The sequence below is a fragment of the Pinus tabuliformis genome, chromosome X, assembly GCF_031772625.1.
Source record: "Pinus tabuliformis cultivar Carrire ecotype Pingquan chromosome X, CPIR1, whole genome shotgun sequence".
NCBI classification, from domain to species: Eukaryota; Viridiplantae; Streptophyta; class Pinopsida; order Pinales; family Pinaceae; genus Pinus; species Pinus tabuliformis.
In genome coordinates, this window is record NC_142308.1 from 859,319,664 (window position 1) to 859,342,476 (window position 22,813).

The window sequence follows — 22,813 nt, forward strand, 5'->3', positions numbered from 1 at the left end:
AGAAGGACTGATCAACCTTCCCTTTTCTCAGAACAGACGGTCACGGGCAACGTGGTTTGGAAGGAGGAATTTGACCCCTCTGATGACCTAACAAAACTATCACAATATGTTGGAGCCTATTCGGCAGCAACAATAGACAAAGCATCAGAGGTGAGTCTTTTATTGAAAACAAAAGACCAGGAAATATTTTTATTGCAGGCACAACTAACAGAAGCACAACAGAAAGCAGAGCAGGCAGAACAGCAATTGTTGACACAACAGCAAGTAAATAATCAATTAACTCAACAATTGCAGGCAAAGAAACAAAGGATTGATCACAGCGCAATCCAGAAGCAGAAAGAGTTGTCTGAAGCCTTGGCACAACTGAGGGCAGCAAATGAACAAATGTTGAAAACAAAAGATGAGCAGATTTCTCAACTATCAACACAGCTTGAGAAGACAAAGGGCGTTCCACAAATAACTGAATTCAGAGTAGAGACACTACAGATAAATACGGCATTAATAGCCCAAATCAAGCTTCTATGTCAACAAATCGCCCAGGCGGAACCACTATGCGAATTGACGACATCAATAAGTGAAAAAACAGAAAAGGCTAGAGCGGAATTGGATCAAGTTGAAGAAACGATAGCTGCATTTCTTGACTGGCAAGATACTGATCAGGGACAAGCGGAAAATTTACCAAGAATTTTAGAGTCACATAAAGATATATTGTTCACAGAATGGCAGTCCCAGTTAATGAAAGCAGAGAGGGCAATTTCAAGGTGCAAATCAACTACAAGCAATTTGGTTGAATTGGTTAATAATACTCTCTACTTGTCAAACATGATTTCCCAATGCACTCCAGGAAAATTGACAGTGATGAAAACATTGGAGCAGTCATGTTATCCAGATCTAGAGGAAAAGGGGAGATTAATTGCTGGAATTAACAGTTTAACATGGGACACATATTGGTTCTTCTTGGTAAAACCACACTGTCAAAGAGCCACCCTCAAATGCCTTACAGATGCAATCGGGTATATTATCCCCGATATTCAGGATGCCACCTATGCCGCCCAGCTTAGCTCTCGCCTCAACAGACCGCCCGAAGTGGAGCCAATGCTTGCGATAAGTCAGCTCAGGTTTAAAGGCAAACAACCTACTTGATGATTCATGCCGCCGACTGCCAGGTTGCTGAGAAGAATATGATCAAAATCAATTGATACCAATTAAGTAGGATTTCAGTTTCATAGATAGTTAGCTTAATTAAGTATTTATAGACCCTTTCATTGTTTTGGAAAGGGTCGTAAAGTTTTGTACTTGACTTAAAGACTGAAGTTGCACTACTGTACTTCAGCCATATTCTTTTATAAAACTGGACCAGTTATTCTAATTTTGACAAGGAAGCTTTTATGCAAATGTGCACTACTGTCTTTGTTTGAAAGTATTTCTGCGTTGGAAGAAGAATCTAAAATAGCGAGTAATATTGGGAGTGACTAGCAGCTCATATGGTACTATTATCTATGTCTGAATTCATTCTTTTCATATGAATTGTTATTTGATTGCCTTTGCTATTATCGAATATATGTATGTGTTTTAACAGCATTTCTTTATTCCCTCCACTATTGGATGTTTATGGGATGCTTTTCTTTTGATCGTATATGTATCGATGATATATAAGTGTAGCAATATTGCGCTAATCCCTTTGTTTAACGATTTAAGCAAAGTAATCCTTGAATGAATAAAAGTCCATGTTTATTAAATAGAGTCATCTACATGCCTGTTTATAAACATAGATCATTCAGTGCTACACTTTAAAGTACAATAGTTCCCGGGATTAGTAGTAATTCTTTTATTTCGCTGATAAATTAAGTTATTCGCCTATCATTAGATTAGTCAACCAATCATTCATTCATCCTGTTTATCCATTGCTGGGAAACTGGTCCCATTATCCCCAGTCGAAGCCACCATTCCAAACGGAAAAGGAGCTGCATTAAGGTCCGGACTGGGTGGTTATCCCCCAATGTTGATACAATGATTTTCGGGGCATCAACACGTAGTCACTAATATCTCATTTTGTACTAGTGTACAACTTCTCTTCATCCAAGTGGCTGAGGTAGAAAGAATACATAAAACATATTTTTCTCTATCAATTAGTTGATCCTTTGATGAACTACATTCTTGAAGGATGTCAATTTCTAACAATGTTACCATCTTAATGAGAAATGTAACCTCAAAAGAAGAACTCTAGCCCAAAAAAACCCTATTTTTGCGCAAAAACATGAAAAACACCTCAAAATAAAAAAGTGGTGATGGTGCATCACCCCATTTTTTTAGAGTTAAAATTCCAACATTTTTAATCCATGGCATTATAAACCAAAATCATGATTATGGAAATCCTTAGAATTTCAATCATTTTCAACCGTGACATTAAAAATCAAATAGCATGACTTTAAAAAACTTTAAAATTCTAACATTTTCCAACCATGGAATTAAAATTAAATATCATGAGTAAAAAAGAACTTAGAATTTAAACATTTTCAACCATCACATTATAAACCAAATACCATGACCAAAAAAACCTTAAAAATCAACACCTAAATCAATGAATAATTCTAGCAAGCACATTTTTTTAAATGCTAAAATTATAGCTCTTTTGATATCTAAGTTGAGCACTAAATTGCAATATTTTTTAACTATGGTTTATAAAATCATCATTACTATACAAAAACCATGAAAAACACTCTTAAAAAAAATTTAATGTGAAAAAAAATAATTATTCTTTAATTAAAAATATCAAACTATTCATTTATAAAAAAATGATTTTCCTATATATATATATATATATAGATGACTAAAACAAAAATTCTAAGATAATTTTAAATATTAAAAAAACAAAACAAAAAAACAAAAAAAAAAAAAACATTTTTAAAAAATTTATATAAAAAATAACAATCCAACAAGTTTTAGGAAACACATACATATATATAACAAACAAACAAAAAATTTAAGTGAATATATATATATATATATATATATATATATATATATATATATATATATATATATATATATATATATATATGATAATTTTAAAATGATATTAAAAAATAAAATAAAAAATTGAATAAATTAAATAAGATATAGAGATTTAAAAAAAATTAATAGATACAATTTAAAAAAAAAAAACTAAAAACAAATTAATTATATATAATAAAATATTTAATATTTAAAAATAAATAAAAAATACTCTCAATGTGGATTTCAATTCTAATTCCAATTCAAAATCCTCATTGGGAGAGAAACTCGCCGCAAAGGTGAGGAAACCATACACAATCACGAAGTAGAGAGAGAGAGAGAGGTGGAGCGAAGAAGAGCATCTTAAGCTTTTGGAATCTTTAAAAATGTATGGCCGAGCATGGAGGCGAATTAAAGAGCATATAGGCACAAATAAAGTTGTCTAGATACAAAGCTCTACCCAGAAGTTCTTCTCCAAGTTGGTAAAGGGATCTTCAAACAAAGGTGTGTCTTCCACACACAGAGCACGGGATATTGAGATTATGTCATCTTGGCCAAAAAGGAAACAAAGGCATCCTTACCCCCGTAAAGTTGTAGGTACTGCCCATCAGAGTGGGTCTCCAACAAGTAATGGAGGGGATGCATTTCCTTTAGTTGTCTCATATGTGCCTTTATTGAGCTTGGGAGATGGACCTTGAAAGCATACCGGATTTGATCAACACAATGCAAATACAAGGTTTTCTAATAGTAATAATGAAAAAGACGTCAAAATGGAGTCACCTAGATTGAACAACTCTCCACTGAGTCTCAAGATTTTTGGCCAAAAAATGTTTGTCTCTAATATTGAAGGATCAAATACTTTCTCTATTGAACCAACCATAAATAACAGTCAAGGATAATTCATGGATTTGTTCCAGTGCAACAAGAAACAAGTCCTTTAAGGACTAAACCCAAAAATCAAATATTGGATGATGGAAATGAAATCTTACATAGCTATAGTCTAAAAGTCTCATATTGTTGTTATTGTAAACTCTTCCTTACATTTTGGATCTGTATCAACTACAAACAAGGAGTACAGAAAAATAAAATAAATAAATGATATATATATATATATATATATATATATATATATATATATAAAATTAAAAAAATTGACTCAGGTGAACAACTTTGTAGTGAACTGGACACCAATTCAAGTTGTCTAACTAGAAACCCAGAATCTCCTAGCATGTTCCCAGGTGGCCCAAGGCATGTCCTAGTATAGTGTGTCATAGATGGAGGGGTTTCAGAAAATGTGAATGAGTTTTTTAACATGACAACATTATGGAAAAATGTGATTCGGGGCATCCACAGTATTATGTGAATCTTGTCGACGTTTCGAATCCCAAAGGGGTTCCACTTTGGGATTCTAAATGTCGACAAGATGCACATAATACTGTGGATGATCTGAACCACAATTTTCCAAAAGAAAGGAGCAGAAGCTTAAAATATAACATGACAATGTTATCTTAGTCAACTTTGGCTATGAGCATGTCTAATGATACACCCTAGTTATCTAAGTCTGAGATCTTGAGTCCATGGCCTTCTAAATTTTCTCTAATATTCCCACGGGTTCAGATGAAACATGTAGACATAATTGTTGCAGAATCAATTGTAGTAGTGACATTCACTGTAGCCTCAGCCTGATGTTCCTTGTATGGTGTTGTTCCCTCTCTTCCCCATCAAATAATGTTTTCAGGAGCCACAAATGCAAAGAATATGTTGTTGGAAATACTAAGAGGGGGTGAATTAGTATTTCTTTTCAATTGTTATTTTTACGAGTAAGATCACTTATATTTAGAACACAAAATGAACAATGATAGAATAAATACTTTTATTTATTTCTTCTTCACAATAACCAAGTACAATATATGTGTAGGGCTCCAACCCTAGATGAAGACACCAATCTTCAATCTCCCAAGGTCCAACATGTAATACTCCAAGCACCGACTTGGACTTCCCAAGGTTCCAACCTTTTCAAATTGAGGCACCAACCTCAAGGGCTCCAACTCTATATCAGGTTCAGGCTCCGACCTGGTTTCTTAAGGACTCTGATCCTCTAGGGCTCCAACCCTATCCTCTAAGGCACCAACCTTATCTTTTCGAGGCTCCAACCTCTTGGGCTCCAACCCGCAGCTTCACTACATCAATATGTATTTGGTTATACTTCAAGGCTCCCAAAACTAGTATAAAATGGCTAATTAGTTACTAAAAAATGACTAAAATTTTCATATAAACGACTATTTTTCGGTTGATGCCCAATAGTAGCTAATTTACAGTATCTTATAACGTGACCAACGTGTAGTTGTTTTTAGCTTGATCATTAATTGGTTGTCTCAATTTTATTATCTAGTAGTATATTTAGTCATAAATTTGGTCTTTAGTCATTAATTGTCACAATTAATAGCCAAATATATAACAAAATATATTACTAAATGATTACCCGATAAAACCAATTAATGACTAAAAAAATATGACCAAAATGTTGGTCGTGTTATAAGATACTGTAAATTAGCTACTAATATTCATATATATGCAAATTTTAGTCATTGTTTGAAACCAATTAATGACCAAAGAAATATGATTAAATTTTGGTCTTGTTATAAGATACTATAAATTAGCTACTAATAGTCATATATATGCAAAATTTATTTGTCATTTGTAATCACAAATTTATCATTTGTAGTAGTCATTTTTTTTTGGTGGTTTCATATTCATTATATAAATGACTACTTTAGTAGTTTATAGTCGTTTTAATTACTTTCATTAACAACCATTACAAGCAACTAATTTAGTCATATATTCATTTTATTTGTGATCATCATTAATCAACATAGACTACTAATTTAGGAGTTTTAGATTGATTTTACGTGTTCATTATTAGTCAACATAAATTAATTAGTATGATTTTGCAACTAAGTTAAAAAAAAAAAAAAAAAAAAAAAAAAAAAAAAAAAAATAAAAAAATAAAAAAAAAATATGTCATAGAATGTACATGTTCATCTAATATGAAAATGCAAAGTTACAAATGTTAATTATAATACTAAATAATATCAAGTGCAATTATAAATAATTTCAACCACGAAAATTATATTCTATAAACTGTCAAGTATTACAATATGAGTTTCCAACTTAATATTGGTTGGGGTAAAATTTACACATGAAATATAGTTTCATCACTTCAAAACATTATCATTGTGTGGTCAAGGCATTGCATGTGAATTCACCAACTATGAGGACTTGACCATCAGGATTTATGTGTGTCTTATGTGGGATATTGGCTCTACAAGTACCACTAGACCAGTTCTCTTCTCTCTCTCTCTCTCTCTCTCTCTCTCTCTCTCTCTCTCTCTCTTTAATTTTCATTTTGTCGCTCCAGTGTTATTGTTCTCCTCTTTCTTCAATTCCTGCTTCTTACTGTCAATATTGAGTTCCTTTTTCTGAAAAATAAAGAAGATACAATGCAGAGTATAAGACATGAAAGATGATGAACACTGGAATATAAAATAAAGCAAACTATAAAGGATTTATATGATATATACCTTAACATCAACAATATTGTCAATGTCATTTTTCCCCATAAAAGAAAGAAACTCGAACAAGTTTTCTTCAGTTGGGCAATAGTGGCCATTATGTGGCTAGATGACCTGTATAAACAAAGAAAATAAAACATCACCATAAAAATTAACACCTTAGTAAACTTAGTATTCAACCTTCAAGGAATGCTAGGCACAATCATGCCAACTAAGTTACAAGCTAAAAATATCAAGTTGTAGATTACTTATACAGTGTGGGAGTGCAAACAAAAATCCTAGAAAATGCCCAAGCTAAGTCTAGAATAAAATGAAATGAATTAGAAAGGATACAATAATAGGATAGCATTGTATACATGTATATGACTGGATAATGTAGAAGGCTAAGTGAATAAGTCCAAGGCTGGAGGTCCATGATGTAAAGAATGCCCAAGTCTGATGAGCATTTCTTTAGATAATAAATACTATTTGGGTCCATTATCACACATGAATAAGCCAACTAGTCTATATTATTAATGTTTTGCTTATATTTATGGATCACTACAATATAAGTGGATAAATTGCAAAGAAAATTCCCTTCCCATTGTGTTCTTGACTTGTGGGTATTGGTTGTGATTTGGAGAAAATTTCCAGCATCGAAAATATGTACCAATGACCACTAGTAATCCCCCAAATAGGATTATTTTGGAATGAAACTTTCATATTCTAGTTGCCATATGATTCTTTAATGGAAAATCCACACTGAATTCCAACACCAAACTTCCAATTTTAGGGAACAGCTATGACCATCCTCAATCAGTCAAACTCAAAACATCAATGATCGTTATAATGAAAAGATAAAATAAGAGTAGTTTTGATCTGTTTTGCAGATTTACATGCAAAGCACTAATAGTTTTCTCATATTTACCATACTTGTAATTTCCAATATATAACACATCGATTGATATTTTACAACAAATTCTTGATTCAATACAAACAACATTTTAACATATTACAACAATACCACCAATGTTTGATCCTCAATTAGTTCAAACTAGTTAGCACAAAAATTTCAAGAAAGAGCAACACGTAGAAATAATAAATCAATCAATTAATAATCAATCAAAAAAAGATAAGATTTTTGTTGAAGCTTGATAAACAACTATAAATTATATTGACAATCCACTGCAACTAGTGGTCTTATTCAAATATCAATACTACCTAGAGAACTCATCTCCAAAATTCCTTGCTCTATCCATCAAGCTTTATGCTATCCTCAAAACAGAATTCACATTCAATATTTTAGGTTTCTGAAGCTTCCCAAAGGCCTTGCCAAATGAAGCTGTGAATTTCATTGGTTTTCATAAAATGCTTCTTGTACTAAAAAAATATAGTTTGGCCATGTGATAGATAATTCAAGCAAGTAAAAAATGGTGTACAATATTTCTTAGAAGACTTCCTGTTAAAATGAAAACTTGCATATTTCAGATAGAAAAATAATCTTAATAGAGATGGTCAATATTACAAAACAATAGAGTGGATATAAAACTGCAAGTAGAAATAAAAAAATCTAATTGTACTACATTTGATTGATTATTCTAAGTGAAGCCAACTAGATACATACAAGTTTTAATTTTCAACTTTCTTTCCCATATCTTTATTGGATGTGGAATCTAACTTCCATGCATATCGCAAGGATTTTTTAGCAAGAGTATATGTTTCATTCTCATATTCCACACTTTATTTTCCATGAACAATCGCAGCAGTATTGGAGGAATTAGTTGCTACATCAACTGAGTTGTCTACTTTCACTTTCTCAATTTATGTTTTCCTGCATGTGCATTATTTGAGTTTTCCTTAGTGGAGTTTTAGATAAGAAAACATAGTCTGAAAAGAAAATATTCATCATGCAAAACAATGACTAATTATATGATTCCAACCTATATTTCTTTATTGTTGGAAAAACACTAGTTAGCTACGCTCAACTAACATCATTAAAGTTATCCAAAACTAACTTGGTGGACATTTGAATTTCTGCTACATGAGCTTGTTCCTTTGTGTGGATAAATTTCTCTTTGTGTGTGGAAAGGGATATTAACTTTTATGAGAGTGATGACTTATACTTACCATCAAATTTTACCATTTCCAACTGATTTTTTAGCATCTTGACATATAATCGTTTCTCTTGCATCTCAATTCCCTAACATATATGACCTACGCATGAGGCTGCTAGTACAAAGAATATAACACATACCCAACAATCTGAAGGGAATTAATGATTATAGATGTCTATGGATCAATGTTATATACTGTAGGAGTAGTTGGTTGTTTCCTAGAGATCTTTGAGAAGGCGCTAAGAGAATGAAGCTAAGACTAGCCAATGGTCCAAAATTGGACCCACTAATTTTTTTCTTTCGATGAATGTTCTTAACCCGTATTTTTATTATGTAACATGGTGTGAATTTGGATTAGTAATGCTCCTTAGTGGAGATACTTGTGATATTTTCCAGCATTCAACACATTCCCTCTATTCATTATATTTCCATTTTTCTTCTTTCATTCCATTGTGTATGCTCTCATCCGTAGCTATAATACATAATTAAAAGATTTCCTTGAATTCATTCTCCTGTAAATTTGTATGCTCCAGGCCCAAGGTGATTAATATGATATTGTTTGCAAGAACTATGAACAATATATTGCAATAAACAAGCACAAATGTTGTCATAATCTAGCAAGCCAACCAAACCAGGAAATAAGAAAAATATCAAACATGGTTGAGAGTGATGGAGATGAATATATAAAAAAGTGATATTTATTTGTATCATAATTCAAATCACCCTACATAGATCTATCTTAACCCTAGATCTTTCAAGCGCCAAGACAAAAAAAAAATCCTTTGAAGTGCGAACCTTTCCTTAAGTTTTTGCACCTTAAAAAAGGTTTTCACCTTGAATCTCAACACATGATATATACACGGTTAATATGAATCACTATTATGTTAAGATAAATATCAGAATGAAACCTTCACTAATATGCACTTCAATAGAGCAGTTTACAATGTATCATCCAATATACATTACAAGGAGATAATGTCATTAATACATATCAAAATCCTTGTGGAAATATATGTCACTTAAATTTTTATTTTAAGTTAGCTTGCAATTAAAACGATATCACAAAGACAATAGGGAAACACAAAACACACAAGTACCTCTAAGCAATGTTAGTGCCTAAATGAGGGATAATATGTTACAATTATAACAAAAAATAAAAGCTTTGCCTTAAGCTAATGAGAAGACCAAGGCATATCTCTCATGTAGTTGATTGTAGGGGCAGATATGTCATGAAGGTCCTCCTATGCTAAATACTATTGTGCTACACTAAATATCAGAACACCATCTTCACTAATGTGCATTTTTAACAGAGCAATTTTCAATGTATCATTCAATATGCATTACAAGGAGATAGTGGCACTCATGCTAAACAAAATCCTCAAAAAGGGATATGCCATATTAATTTTAATTTAAAAAACTTGTTGTGAAGAAGACATCACAAAGTCAACAAAACCCTCAAAACGGAATATGCTACTTTACTTTTAATTAATTTTCTTATAGACATCACAAATACAAGAAGGAACCACAAAGTGGACAAGCACCCCTAAGCAATTTTAGTGCCTAAAAAAATAAATACACATTGCAATTTGAGTAGTAAAGATTAAAATACATACCTAACAAAGCTAATGTGAACACCAAGACTATGATGAGATGTAGAACAATCCAAGCAAATGAAAATCCCATAAGTGACCAATGCCCATGTGGGATTCCTTGTATTACAGTCAAAGCACATCTGCCATGAATAAAAATCACATTAGATCAGATGATATCTATAGGCAATCATAAATACCTATATAGATCTCGTCTTAAATTACCCAAATCACATTAAATTTTGTTGTGAACGATAAAAAATAATACACCCACAACGAAACATTTTTTTGCACTGGCCAAATTATTTTGTTCCCACTAAAGAAATAAATTATCCATAAATAATTTGAAGATAAAAAGCATCATGAAATATGAATAGAACCTTGTTTTGGGGTTTAACCCAGAGCTTTCTGAATATAACATTCTTGTCCATAAAACCCTTGGTAGCCATTAGCGAATGATGAAGGCAATGATAAAGCAATTCCCTGAGTGCTCAAAGTGCAAATATTGGAGTAATATGTCTTAGAGCATAGAAATGCCTTCTTCATGCAAAGCCTCTTCAAGTATTGTTCGACTCTTCTGTAACGATTTTTATATTTTTGGCAGCTAAAAATGTAAAGTGGTTTTTCAAATTTATGAATAATATATCTTTCCTATGGTTTTTGCATAATACTTTGTAAATCTAGGTTATAGTTATGGATTTTCAAGAATTTAGGTAACATAGGGCTTTAGAATTTTCCCCGTAAAAATATAATTCAAACAATTTTACTAAAAAAATAAAAATAAAAACAAAACAAAACAAAACAAAAACAAACAAAAACAAAACAAAAAACAAAAAACAAAACAAAACAAAAAAACAAAACAAAACAAAAAAATAAAAAAAAAAACAAAAAACAAAAAACAAAAAGCAAAAAAAAAAAGAAAAACAAAAAAACAAAACAAAACAAAAACAAAAACAAAAAACAAATTGCAAGGTCTAGGCCAATTTTGGGGTTTTCAAGAATTTAGGTAACACAGGGTTAGAATTCCCCTGTAAAAATATAATTCAAACAATTTTACTGGAAAATGTTTTTTGCAAGATTCCACGATGCCATTTTTTTATTGGCAAACTAATTTAAAGTGTTATGTGGTTTATATTCAAATTTGATGGCTATGGTTGGATAGTCCCATTTTTTTATTGGCAAACTAATTTAAAGTGTTATGTGGTTTATATTCAAATTTGATGGCTATGGTTGGATAGTCAGTTCCTTGCATTAAATTTTTTCATTGGTTTCATTGGTTTCCCTTTGAAGTCATCATTCCAAAGAGGTTCCATTGGTTTCCCTTTGAATTCATCATTCCAAAGAGGTTCCATTACATAATTTGGACTTGTCTATGGAGCTCCCATTAGAAATTTGGGACTAATTACTAAAGAAGTTAGAGATTAAATTTGATGGTAATTGTTTAATGCATTATTTTTTTGATAATGGAAATGCCCAGTATAGAGATGTGTAGGTGTAATGAAATATGTAAACAATTTTAAATATCAAATTAATTAAAAAATAGAAAAAAATTAAAATAGATATAGGGGATGACTATAAACATTTAAATGTTGGGTTAATTAGTAATAAAAATAATAAAAATCAATTTGCTATATTTTGATTATGTTATTAACTTGTGAATAGGCTTTGTTACAATACCATGGGTCAATACCATGGCTTATCAATACCACATGCCCAAAAGCCATAACTTATTTCACAACCTAAATATTTTAAAATAATATCACAAGATTTTTAACCATGGATATTCACCCCCACATTACCATGGACATCATTAACCTGTAAAAACTAGGTTTTGTTTCAATACCATGGCTTATCAATACCACATACCAAAAGAACATAGCTTATTTCACAATCAAAATATTTTAAAACAATATGAGAATATTATTAACTATGGATATTCACCCCCACTTTACCATGGATATTATTAACTTGTAAATAGGCTTTGTTAAAATACCATGGGCCAATGCCATCGATTATCAATACCACATGCCCAAAAAACATAACTTATTTCACAATCAAAATATTTTATAATAATATGACAAGATTCTTAACCATGCACGTTCACCCTCACTGTTCCATTGAAATTATGAACTTGTGAATAGGCTTTGTTATAATAGCAAGGGGCTAATACCAAGGTTTATCAATACCACATGCCAAAAAATCATAACTTATTTCAGAATCAAAATATATTTTAACAATATGACAAGATTCTAAATTATGGATATTCACTCCAGTTTACCATGGATATTATTAACTTGTAAATAGGTTGTGTTACAATATCGTAGGCCAATACCATGGATTATCAATACCACATGCCCAAAAACCATAACATATTTCATAATAAATATTTTTATTTTTATTTAATTTTATAACATTTTTTAAATTGAAGCTAAAAGGAAAACGATTATAATTACTTTTGAGATATATATAAACTCTTTATCCTCACCACTACTAAAAATATTCCCATAGAAATTAAATTAAGGTTTTAATAAAATTAAAAATGAGAATAATTTTATATTTAAAGATGTGAAATTTATATAATATAAATAGTGTTAGTAAGCACCAACATAGATCCATCTTAACTAAGCATCCAAAGGATGACAAAAAGAAAAGTGAAGGGGAGGCTGGGGAGGTAGGGAGATAGTGACAATTCTGGAGGGCATAGAGAGAGAGGGGGGCATAGTGGAAGAGGAAGGGGGAGAGGGAGATATATTTATGGAGAGAGTGTGTGCATGTTTGGGGTGAAATAGAGAGAGAAAATAAGAAATAGGCACATAAATACAAAAATAGATATTATATAGTATTATATAACCAACCTAGATCCATCTTAACCCCGGATCTATCAAGCACTGAGAGGGATAAAATGTCTCGAGGTGCACACCTTTCCTCAAGTTTTGCACTAAAAAAAGAGGTTTTCACCTCGAGAGATTGGATCCCTCTCAACACTTGATAGATTCAGTTTAATATGGATCTAGGCTAGTTATAAGTATTTGAAGTTTTTATGAGGAAAATCATACTTGGATATTTTGTATAATTTTAGCATAATTACATGTATTTGATGTATGGTTTTGTATAAATTATAAATATATATTTTTCATGAAATTTATTTTTGCACATCAATACCAAAGCATGGAGTGTTTAACATAGGGTTTACACGGTGGCACAATGTTCTTATAGGATTGAAGGTAATGTCTTGAAACCTCAAAAACATTTCATACAACACAGACAACATTGTACCTACCAAGTTTCAAACCCCATATTCACATTCAACAAGTTGTGTGCACACCTAGGGGTTCACATGCCTATTATGAGGAATTCCAACCATCACAGAGCCATCATGGAAGCCCAACATTGACATATGGTACCAAGAAGACAAATAATGATCATCATTGTTATGAAATCAAACCATCTTTAGCAACTAAGAAAAGATTCTTGTGGTTTCATATATTCCTACGTAAATTATGTCTAATAACTTAGGTGGTGGGAAATGCCATAAAAAAAAATTCCAATAAGAAAAAGACATCATTTTTGTATTAATCAAACCATCTTTAGCAACTAAGAAAAGATTCTTGTGGTTTCATGTATTCCTACGTAAATTATGTCTAATAACTTAGGTGGTGGGAAATGCCATAAAAAAAAATTCCAATAAGAAAAAGACATCATTTTTGTATTAATATTAATGCAAAGACGTAATTTACATCATCCACCATATACTAAAATTTCTTTACCTGAATGGAATGATATTGTAATATGTTCAACATCTAATGTTCAGACAATATCAAAATCCCCATAGGATTCAAAATAATTTCAGAAGATTCAGGTACTAATATGTTCATAATGTATGTTCAAACTAGATAAACATGGTATCCGTGTTCAAAACTAGTATCCTAATTTCAATGGATACTGACCCTGATAATAAAAATTGTAGATATGCATGAAAAGTTAAGTCTTCAACTAAAGGAAATGTGTCCTCTACTAATTACTCAACACTTCTCCTTGTAGGTATTCTTCATAATGTATTTGACCCAGCTATAAGCCCACTCCCATTTTGGATAATCTATCAATATTTTAATGTAATTACATGTGAATGTGATCAAAGGGTAAAACCCTGAAGGTTTTAATCAGCTCCATAACCCTAATAGTCCATTGATGCAGTAAAGAAGTGTTTAAGGAAGTATAACCATTTAGCCAGTCTATAACAATTTTTGAATCCCCTATCACTTGTAAGTTTAGATTGCTGAAGTGACATAATTAAAATTACTAACATAGATGATTGATTTGTGCTATTGTATTACTCGTTAAGTAGTCATATTTATGTTACTAGACTAAATTAGTCATTCAGGTTAGTCATTTTTAATTGTATTACTTATTATCTAGTCGTATATTTTAACCCAAGACCAAATTAGTCATTTACACTAGTCATTTTTAGTTAATCACTTAATATTTCTCATTTTTTGTAGCATTTCACTTGGAAAATCTACGGCGACTAACGTTTTCAGTCATCTAGTCACTAATTTCATCATTTTCTACTAGTGCAATGTCTTCTTCAACAAGCCATTTCAATCTTCGCTTAGTTTTCACTTTAGTCTCCACATCACATCATCAATGACAACCTTGATCTCTTAGAAGGTATCACCACTTCTCTTCATCATACCCAAGAAATTTCTCCAATTCAATCATGAGGGGTTCAATCATGATCAAGGTCTTCAAGTTCTACTTCTACAAGTATTCAAGAATGTCTTAGTTTGTTTTTCCCTTATCAAATATTCAATACTTCTTCAAGAGTTCAAAGGTTTCTTTACAATGATCTCTTTCAAACAAAAGACTATCAAGGTTCCTCCAAATGATGCTCAATAAACTGTTTTAGTTGATGTCTCAAGACTGATCTAAAATCTGCTCCAAGGGTCCTCCAAGAAGATGTCTTCAATGGTCTTCAACACAACTACTTCAAGGAGCTTCCACTGATGTATCACTTATCAAATCCAAATGTTGCTTCTACAGGTCTGTAGAAATATCCAGATAGGTCATTTGAAAAAGTCGAGATGCTTTTTCATAACAGGTATTGTAATGTGTAGTTTTCCTAAAGTCTGCAAGAAGATTTTCCCTTTGGTCCTTTCAAAAACTGCTTCCACAAGTGCATGTTGCAGAACAAAAATACTCAAAAATTATTGTGTTACAGGTCCTGGTAACAAAATTACTACAGGAAAAAACTACGTTACTAGTCCTTGTAGTCTCAAGATTACTGCACACAAAACGCTTCTACAGATCTGAGTCAAAAATAAAATAAGGTAATTTTATTTTCCAGGTTCGAGTTCCAAACTTCAGAAATTTCAAATCGGACTGCCTTTTATTTCTTTGCTCAATAGACTTCAAATCGGACTGCCTCTTAACTCTTTGCTCAGTAGAATTTAAATCAGACTTACTCATATTTCTTTGCTCCACAGGTTAAATGATTTAAAAAAAAATGCATAGAGAAATTCTTCAGTTTGGTCTGAAATTTATAGCAGTGACTCATCTTCACGAGAACTTTATTAGAAGACTTGTTGCAACAAAGATGAACTCACTGCCTCCAAAATTTAACTCGTTGCCTCAGAAATAACTTGCTCAAGTGGACTCGCTGCCTTAAGAAATGATACTCCTCGTACCGAAACCCTGTCTTACTTTCTCTGCTAATTTTTCCTTCATCGAATGCTTTGGATTTTTTTTTTTATATCCTTTGTCATGACCTGAATTGTCATGTATAAAGTGGATCCAACTTTGGTGGAGTCGGCTAGTATTTGGTGGAGGCGACCAATCTAGCATTATAAAAAATTTAATGTGTTCCTCTTTTTTTTTAATCACGTACGCCATGGTTTCGTTATTCAACCTTATGAAAAACTTTCAACATGTATTTTTGTTTGTATTCATGCATGGTTTCATATATATGTTATCCAACATTATAAAAGATTTTAATATGTTTTTGCATGGTTTCATATATATGTTTGGTAATTAATTCACCTGGGATAAGGGTTAAGTTTATATTTAGTAATGTATTTATTCATATATAATAAAGGCATCATAAAATCTAGCTTTCCATTATATGCATATATTGCTAGGGTTTGGGTATTCACATATATAGTTTTTAGAATTAGGATTCCATGCTAGGGTTTGCTACCCAACACTTTATTCATGCAACAATTAGGGTGTCATTTAGAGCTAGGGTTTAGGGTTTCATCATGTTGACATTGGGAATCTAGGGTTTTAAGATAAAGTCTAGGTTTCTAAAATTTATGTTCATAGACTTAGGATATGTTTTGGCATGCTTCATCATTGCTAGACATACATTTAAGGCATTAGTAAGAACAAATATTCATAGCGTTTAATAGAGAAAGGGAATATGCATCATCTTCATGCTTAGGGTTTTCTCCTAGGGTTTGCATGAGGTTAGGGCAAAGGGTTATTCATGCATCACAAGAATATTTCCATCACAAACAATGCCATATAATTGACATTAATGACAACCTTGACTAACAGTCTCCCCCTTTTCATTGATGGCAATATTCTTGCCCTTCCAACATTCTCTCCCCCTTTGAAATCAATGGCAATGGGGTGCCCAAGTACTCCCCCTATCAAGTTGCTTCTTGATATGCTTCTCACATAGTATTTTCTTTATCAATGATAATTCTTCATGATAGATATGTTTCTCCCCCTATCAAGGTTCTCTTCCTTTCGGAAATGTCGTCCATAATAGATGTGTTTGCATATCTTTATGTGATAAACCAACTCCCCTTGCCTGCTTAAAATCCTCTAGTTCTTTTTTCTCAAGAAAGATTGATGGCTTATGATCAAGTGGAAGTCATATTCAACAATGGTCCATCGGATGTGTAAGGTATTATGTTCTTCAATGTAGTTTCTCCCGAGAGATGATCTATCATGTGTGACTCATCAAGGGTTTCATAGGGCCCTTTCACATATAACTTCTGCAAGAATGATCAAGAATCACAAGCTCCCCCTAACTGTATGGTATCCTTTTTACAGAGTCTCATCATAAAACACTTGGTATATCACATCTTGATGTATTCATCAAATCAACAACATGTGTTGTTGGCTAGAGTGTCCAAGAGACTTTCGGATCCATTTTGCTTCTTTCTCCATATTTGTATAACTTTATTTTCTGGCTTGGTTGTCATGGTTGTAACTTATGTAGGGACCCAAGTCAAGTTATAATCACGTGCCATATGTCCAATGTTATGGAAATTAAAGCACTCTATATTGTTTATGAATGAGTAATTATGACTTCTTCTTGCAAAAATTTTTCTAGGAGATTGACAGGGACCATTATATTTGTCTTTGTGATATTCCCTACAATCTTTTGCCAGGTGCCAAAAGTTTGTACAAGAATAGAAATAGCCAAGAAATATATTTTGGTACTTTGAAGATGAAGATTTCCTTGATGTACTTCTGAAGTCTTTTTTCCTTGGGATTCTTTGATGATATTCATTTCTTTTTGTATTCTTGACACCATCTGCAAGTCTCCTTGGAGTAGGACTTCTACCATAGTTGCCTTTACTCTTTTCCTTGCCTTTGTTGGAACTTGGAGCATCAACATTTCTTTCTGGATTCCTCACATCCTTGTTGTTTGAATCATTATCATTCTTGCTTGAGGATTCACCTGCATAGCCAAGACCTGATTTATCAAGGGGATACCTTTGATGACTTAGGATGTCATCTAAGGTATGAGAACTTTTCAAGTTCTTATTCAGCAAGTCAACTTCCTTTTTAAAAAAGACAATTTATTCCTTCATTTTCATGCATTCTTCATCCTTCTTTGATAGTATGATCTCCTTTTCTTCCTTCATCTTGGTTGCTTCACATGATTGGGCCTTAAGAGAAGTGATTTCTAATCTTAATTTGGTAATGTCATTGTCCTTTTCTTCTAATTGGCATTTCACGATGTTTCTCTCCTTTTCTGCTTCATCAACTTGTCCTTCTATAAATTCCAAAGCTTCCATCACCTTCTCAGCTCCTTGTGCTTGTTTCCTTGCTTCTTCTTGTTGAGATATATGGGAGGAAACCTCTTCTTGTATTGACCAATCTTTGCTTCAAGTTTGTTTAAACTCTTGAGTCTTTGTTCAAGGTGGCTTGACAAAGTTTCTTCCCTTTACTTTTCCTTATCCAATTGATTTGTCATGGATATGACTTATTCATGATGCTTTATTTTGTTTTGATGAAATTCCTCCTTAAGCTTGGTGAGCTCCTCATCTCTTTCTTATACTTGAAGCTTGAAAAGATCAACTTCCTTCCTTGTCTTGTCTTGGTCACCATCTTGTGCTTTCTTCTTAAGTTCCTCATTTTCTTTTTTTTTTTAAATTGTTAATCTCTTCCATGGTAGCTATAAGTTTAGTAAGGAGATCTTCCTCAAAGTCTTCTTTACTTTCTTCTTCTTTTAGGTCTTCTATGGCCTTGATGTCATCACTCTTATTTTCAACTTCCTTGATGGATTCTAGATTTCCTTCTTGATTTCCATCATCTTCTTGACTAGAGGTCATGGTCAATGCTCCTTTTAAGTGAAGGTAATGAAGTTTGTCCCATGTATCTTTTGCTGACAAACATTTCTCCAAATTGACCTTTATAGAATCTGGTAGCCCATTCAAATTTTCCTTCATCACTCTTGCATTGTACTCCTTGGATTCTTTGTTCATCATGCTATCATTAATCACTGATTCCCATACTTCAACACTTTCAGCCATTAATAAATTTCTCATTCTTACCTTCCATACATCAAAGTTTCCATTGAAAAAAGGAACCTTCCCAATTTGATTGTCTTTAGTTTTCACGATTGAGGAAGAGACATCTTTAGGAGGATTGGAGGCTTTCTTCTTTGGCTTTGCCATTTGTGTTCTAAGGATCTACCTTCAAGTTGTTAGGCTTTGAGAGAAGGTATTGGTTCTGATACCAATTGTGGAAATACAGGGGGGGTGAATTAGTATTTTTTTTCAATTGTTATTTTTAACAGTTAGATCACTTATATTTAGAACACAAAATGAACAATGACAGAATAAATACTTTTATTAATTTCTTCTTTACAATAATCAAGTAAAATATATGTGTAGGGTTCCAACCCTAAATGAAGAAACCAATCTTCAATCTACCAGGGTCCAACCTATAATATGCCAAGCACCGACTTGGTCTTCCCAAGGCTCCAACCTTGTCAATTTTGAGGCACCAACCTCAAGGGCTCCAACCCTATATCTAGTTCAGGCTTCGACTTGGTATCTTGAGGACTCCAAACCTCTAGGGCTTCAACCCTATCCTCCAAGGCACCAACCTTATCTTTTTGAGGCTCCACCCTCTTGGGCTCCAACCCTTAGCTTCACTTCGTCAAGAGTATTTGGTTATACCTCAAGGCTCCCAATGTCTTCTTCAACTATCCATTTCAATCTTCGCTTAGTTTTTACTTTAGTCTCCACATCACAACATTAATGACAACCTTGATCTCTTAGAAGGTGTCACCACTGCTCTTCATCATACCCAAGAAATTTCTCCAAGTCACATCATGAGGGGTTCAATCATGATCAAGGTCTTCAAGTTCTGCTTCTGCAAGTCTTCAAGAATGTCTCTAGTTTGTTTTTCCCTGATCAAATCTTCAATACTTCTTCAAGGTTTCAAGGGTTTCTTTACAATGATCTTTTTCAAACAAAACACTGTCAAGGTTCCTCCAAGCAATGCTCAATGAACTGTTTCAGCTGATGTCTCAAGACTGATCTAAAATATGCTCCAAGGGTCCTCCAAGAAGATGTCTTCAATGGTCTTCAACACAGCTACTTCAAGGTGCTGCAACTGATGTATCACTTATCAAATCCAAAGGTTGCTTCTATAGGTCTGTAAAAATCTCCAGATAGGTAATTTGAAAAGCCGAGATGCTTTTCACAACATGTATTGTAATGTGTAGTTTCCTGAAGTCTGCAACAAGATTTTCCCTTTGGTCCTTTCAAAAACTGCTTCTACAAGTGCATGTTGCAGAACAAAACTACTCAAAAATTACTGTGTTACAGGTCCTTGTAAAAAAATTACTGCAGAACAAAACTACGTTACAGGTCCTTGTAGTCTCAAGATTACTGCACACAAAACACTTCTACAGATCTGAGTCAAAAATAAAATAAGGTAATTTCCTTTTCCAGGTTCGAGTTCCAGGCTTCAGGAATTTCAAATCAGACTACCTTTTATTTCTTTGCTTAGAAAACTTCAAATCGGACTACCTCTTATCTCTTCGCTCAACATACTTTAAATCGGACTGCCTCTTATTTCTTCACTACACAGGTTAAACGATTTCAAAAAAATGTGTACAGAAATTATTCAGTTTGGTCTGAAATTTATAGCGGTGACTCAGCTTCATGAGAACTTTATCAGAAGACTTGTTGCAACAAAGATGAACTCGTTGCCTCCAAAATTTAACTCAATGTCTAAGAAATTTAACTCGCTCAAGTGGACTCGCTACCTTAAGAAATGATACTGCTCGTATTGAAACCTTGTCTTACTTTCTCTGCCAACTTTTCCTTCATCGAATGCTTTTGATTTTATTTTTATAACCTTTTTCATGACCTAAATTTTCATGTATAAAGTGGAGCTGACTTTGCTGGAGTCGACCAGTATTTGGTGGAGTCGGCCAATCTAGCGTTATAAAAAATTTAATATGTTCCTCCTTTTCTTTAAGAGCGAGTGAAGCATGGTTGCTCACAATATCCCAGACACTCATTCATTGGCCTCGACATTGATTAGTTGGAGTCCGTACTCCGTGATCGGGCAGGGTCAGACAGTGAGTTTGATCTTCATTCATTTTAGTCTTCCCATATTATGGGGTGAGGCCCTTAATGGGCCAATATTTGGGTAGTGAAACCCACTGTTGTACTTTATTCTATTTTTTCTTATTTTCTTATAAGGATGACCTAGTGTTATAAAAAATTTAATATGTTCCTCCTTTTTTTAAATGATGTATGTGATGGTTTCGTTATTCAACGTTATGAAAAAAATTCAATAGGTTTTTTTGTTTGTATTCATGCATGGTGTCATAAATACACTATCCAACATTATAGAATCTTTTAATATGTTTTTGCATGGTTTCATATATACGTTTGGTCATTAATTCACATGGGATAAGGGTTAAGTTTATATTTAGTGATGTATTTATTTATATATAATAAAGGAATCATAAACTCTAGCTTTCCATTATATGCATATATTGCTAGGGTTTGGGTATTCACGTATATGGTTTTTAGAATTAGGATTTCATGCTAGGGTTTTCTAGCCAATGTTTTATTCATGCAATAATTAGGGTGTCATTTAGAGCTAGGTTTTAGGGCTTCATCATGTTGACATTGGGAATCTAGGGTTTTAAGATAAGGTCTAGGTTTCTAGAATTTATGTTCCTAGACTTAGGATATGTTTTGGCATGCTTCATCATTGCTAGACATACATTTAGGGCATCATTAAGAACAAGAATTCCTAGGGTTTAATAGAGCAAGGGAATATGCATCATCTTCATGCTTAGGGTTTTCTCATAGGGTTTGCATGAGGTTAGGGAAAAGGGTTATTCATGCATCACAAGAATATTTCCATCACAAACAATGCAATATTGACATCAATGACAACCTTGACTAGCATATGTCACCTTCATGCAAAGTTGAAACTATTATGGGAGTTAGAGAAAAAATTGAGTCAAATACAATTGAAAGAGAAGGTGAGGCCTTATTTCAAGGTTCACAATTTGAGAACCACAAATCTAGTCTCATACAATAATCTAATGATGCACGACATCATCTAGAAAATTGGGGATGCCAAACCGAATAAGAGGACCAAATAATGAAATATACAGAGTTATGAAAAGAAGGGTCAGGGTGTGCTTCAAGCACACCTTCAATAAATGAACTTGAAATTGATCCTTGCTTGAAGACTAACAGTCAAAAGAATACAAGAAATTGTGTATAGAGCGTACAATGTAATGGGGGAGGATTTGTTCCTCAAGCAGAAGAAGGTTCATCCATAGATGAGGAAGAAACGCGTTATAGCAACAATATATCAACAAAGCAAGATGGACTCAAAGAAGCCAAAAACATATTCGTAATAATAGAAACAACAATTATTCTAGGGTTGATGGCCATTTCGATGATACATGGAAGGATGTCTTGAGTGAGGGTCAAATTTCATTCCGAGTTTTATTTGAACAAGAAGTTTTGACTCAGAGTTCTTCCCCTTGAGATGACATGTTCTCCAAAATAAATAGTAGGGATTCATTCTTTGAGGATTCTTGTTCTAAAAGACATAAGTTTCATAAGCTTTGTCAATAGCAAAGATAAGCCAACAAATAGGCCACCAATTTTCTATCAGGAAAACTAGCAAGTAACCTATCTCGAGGTCCATTTGCTAGGCTATGCACTGTCACTCTCACAGTTGGTCCACAAGCATTATAGGATATCTCTATCCCCGAACCCTCGTTCATCATGGTTATGGGTCACCTACAAACCCAAGGTTATGTGCCAACCACACAAAA

General features: G+C 32.9%; 1 pseudogene; it reads left to right on the plus strand.

Moving 5' to 3' along the window:
* The first annotated feature begins 3,224 nt into the window (after positions 1–3,224).
* Positions 3,225–22,610, plus strand: LOC149142422 (uncharacterized; annotated as a pseudogene).
* The last annotated feature ends 203 nt before the right edge of the window (positions 22,611–22,813 follow it).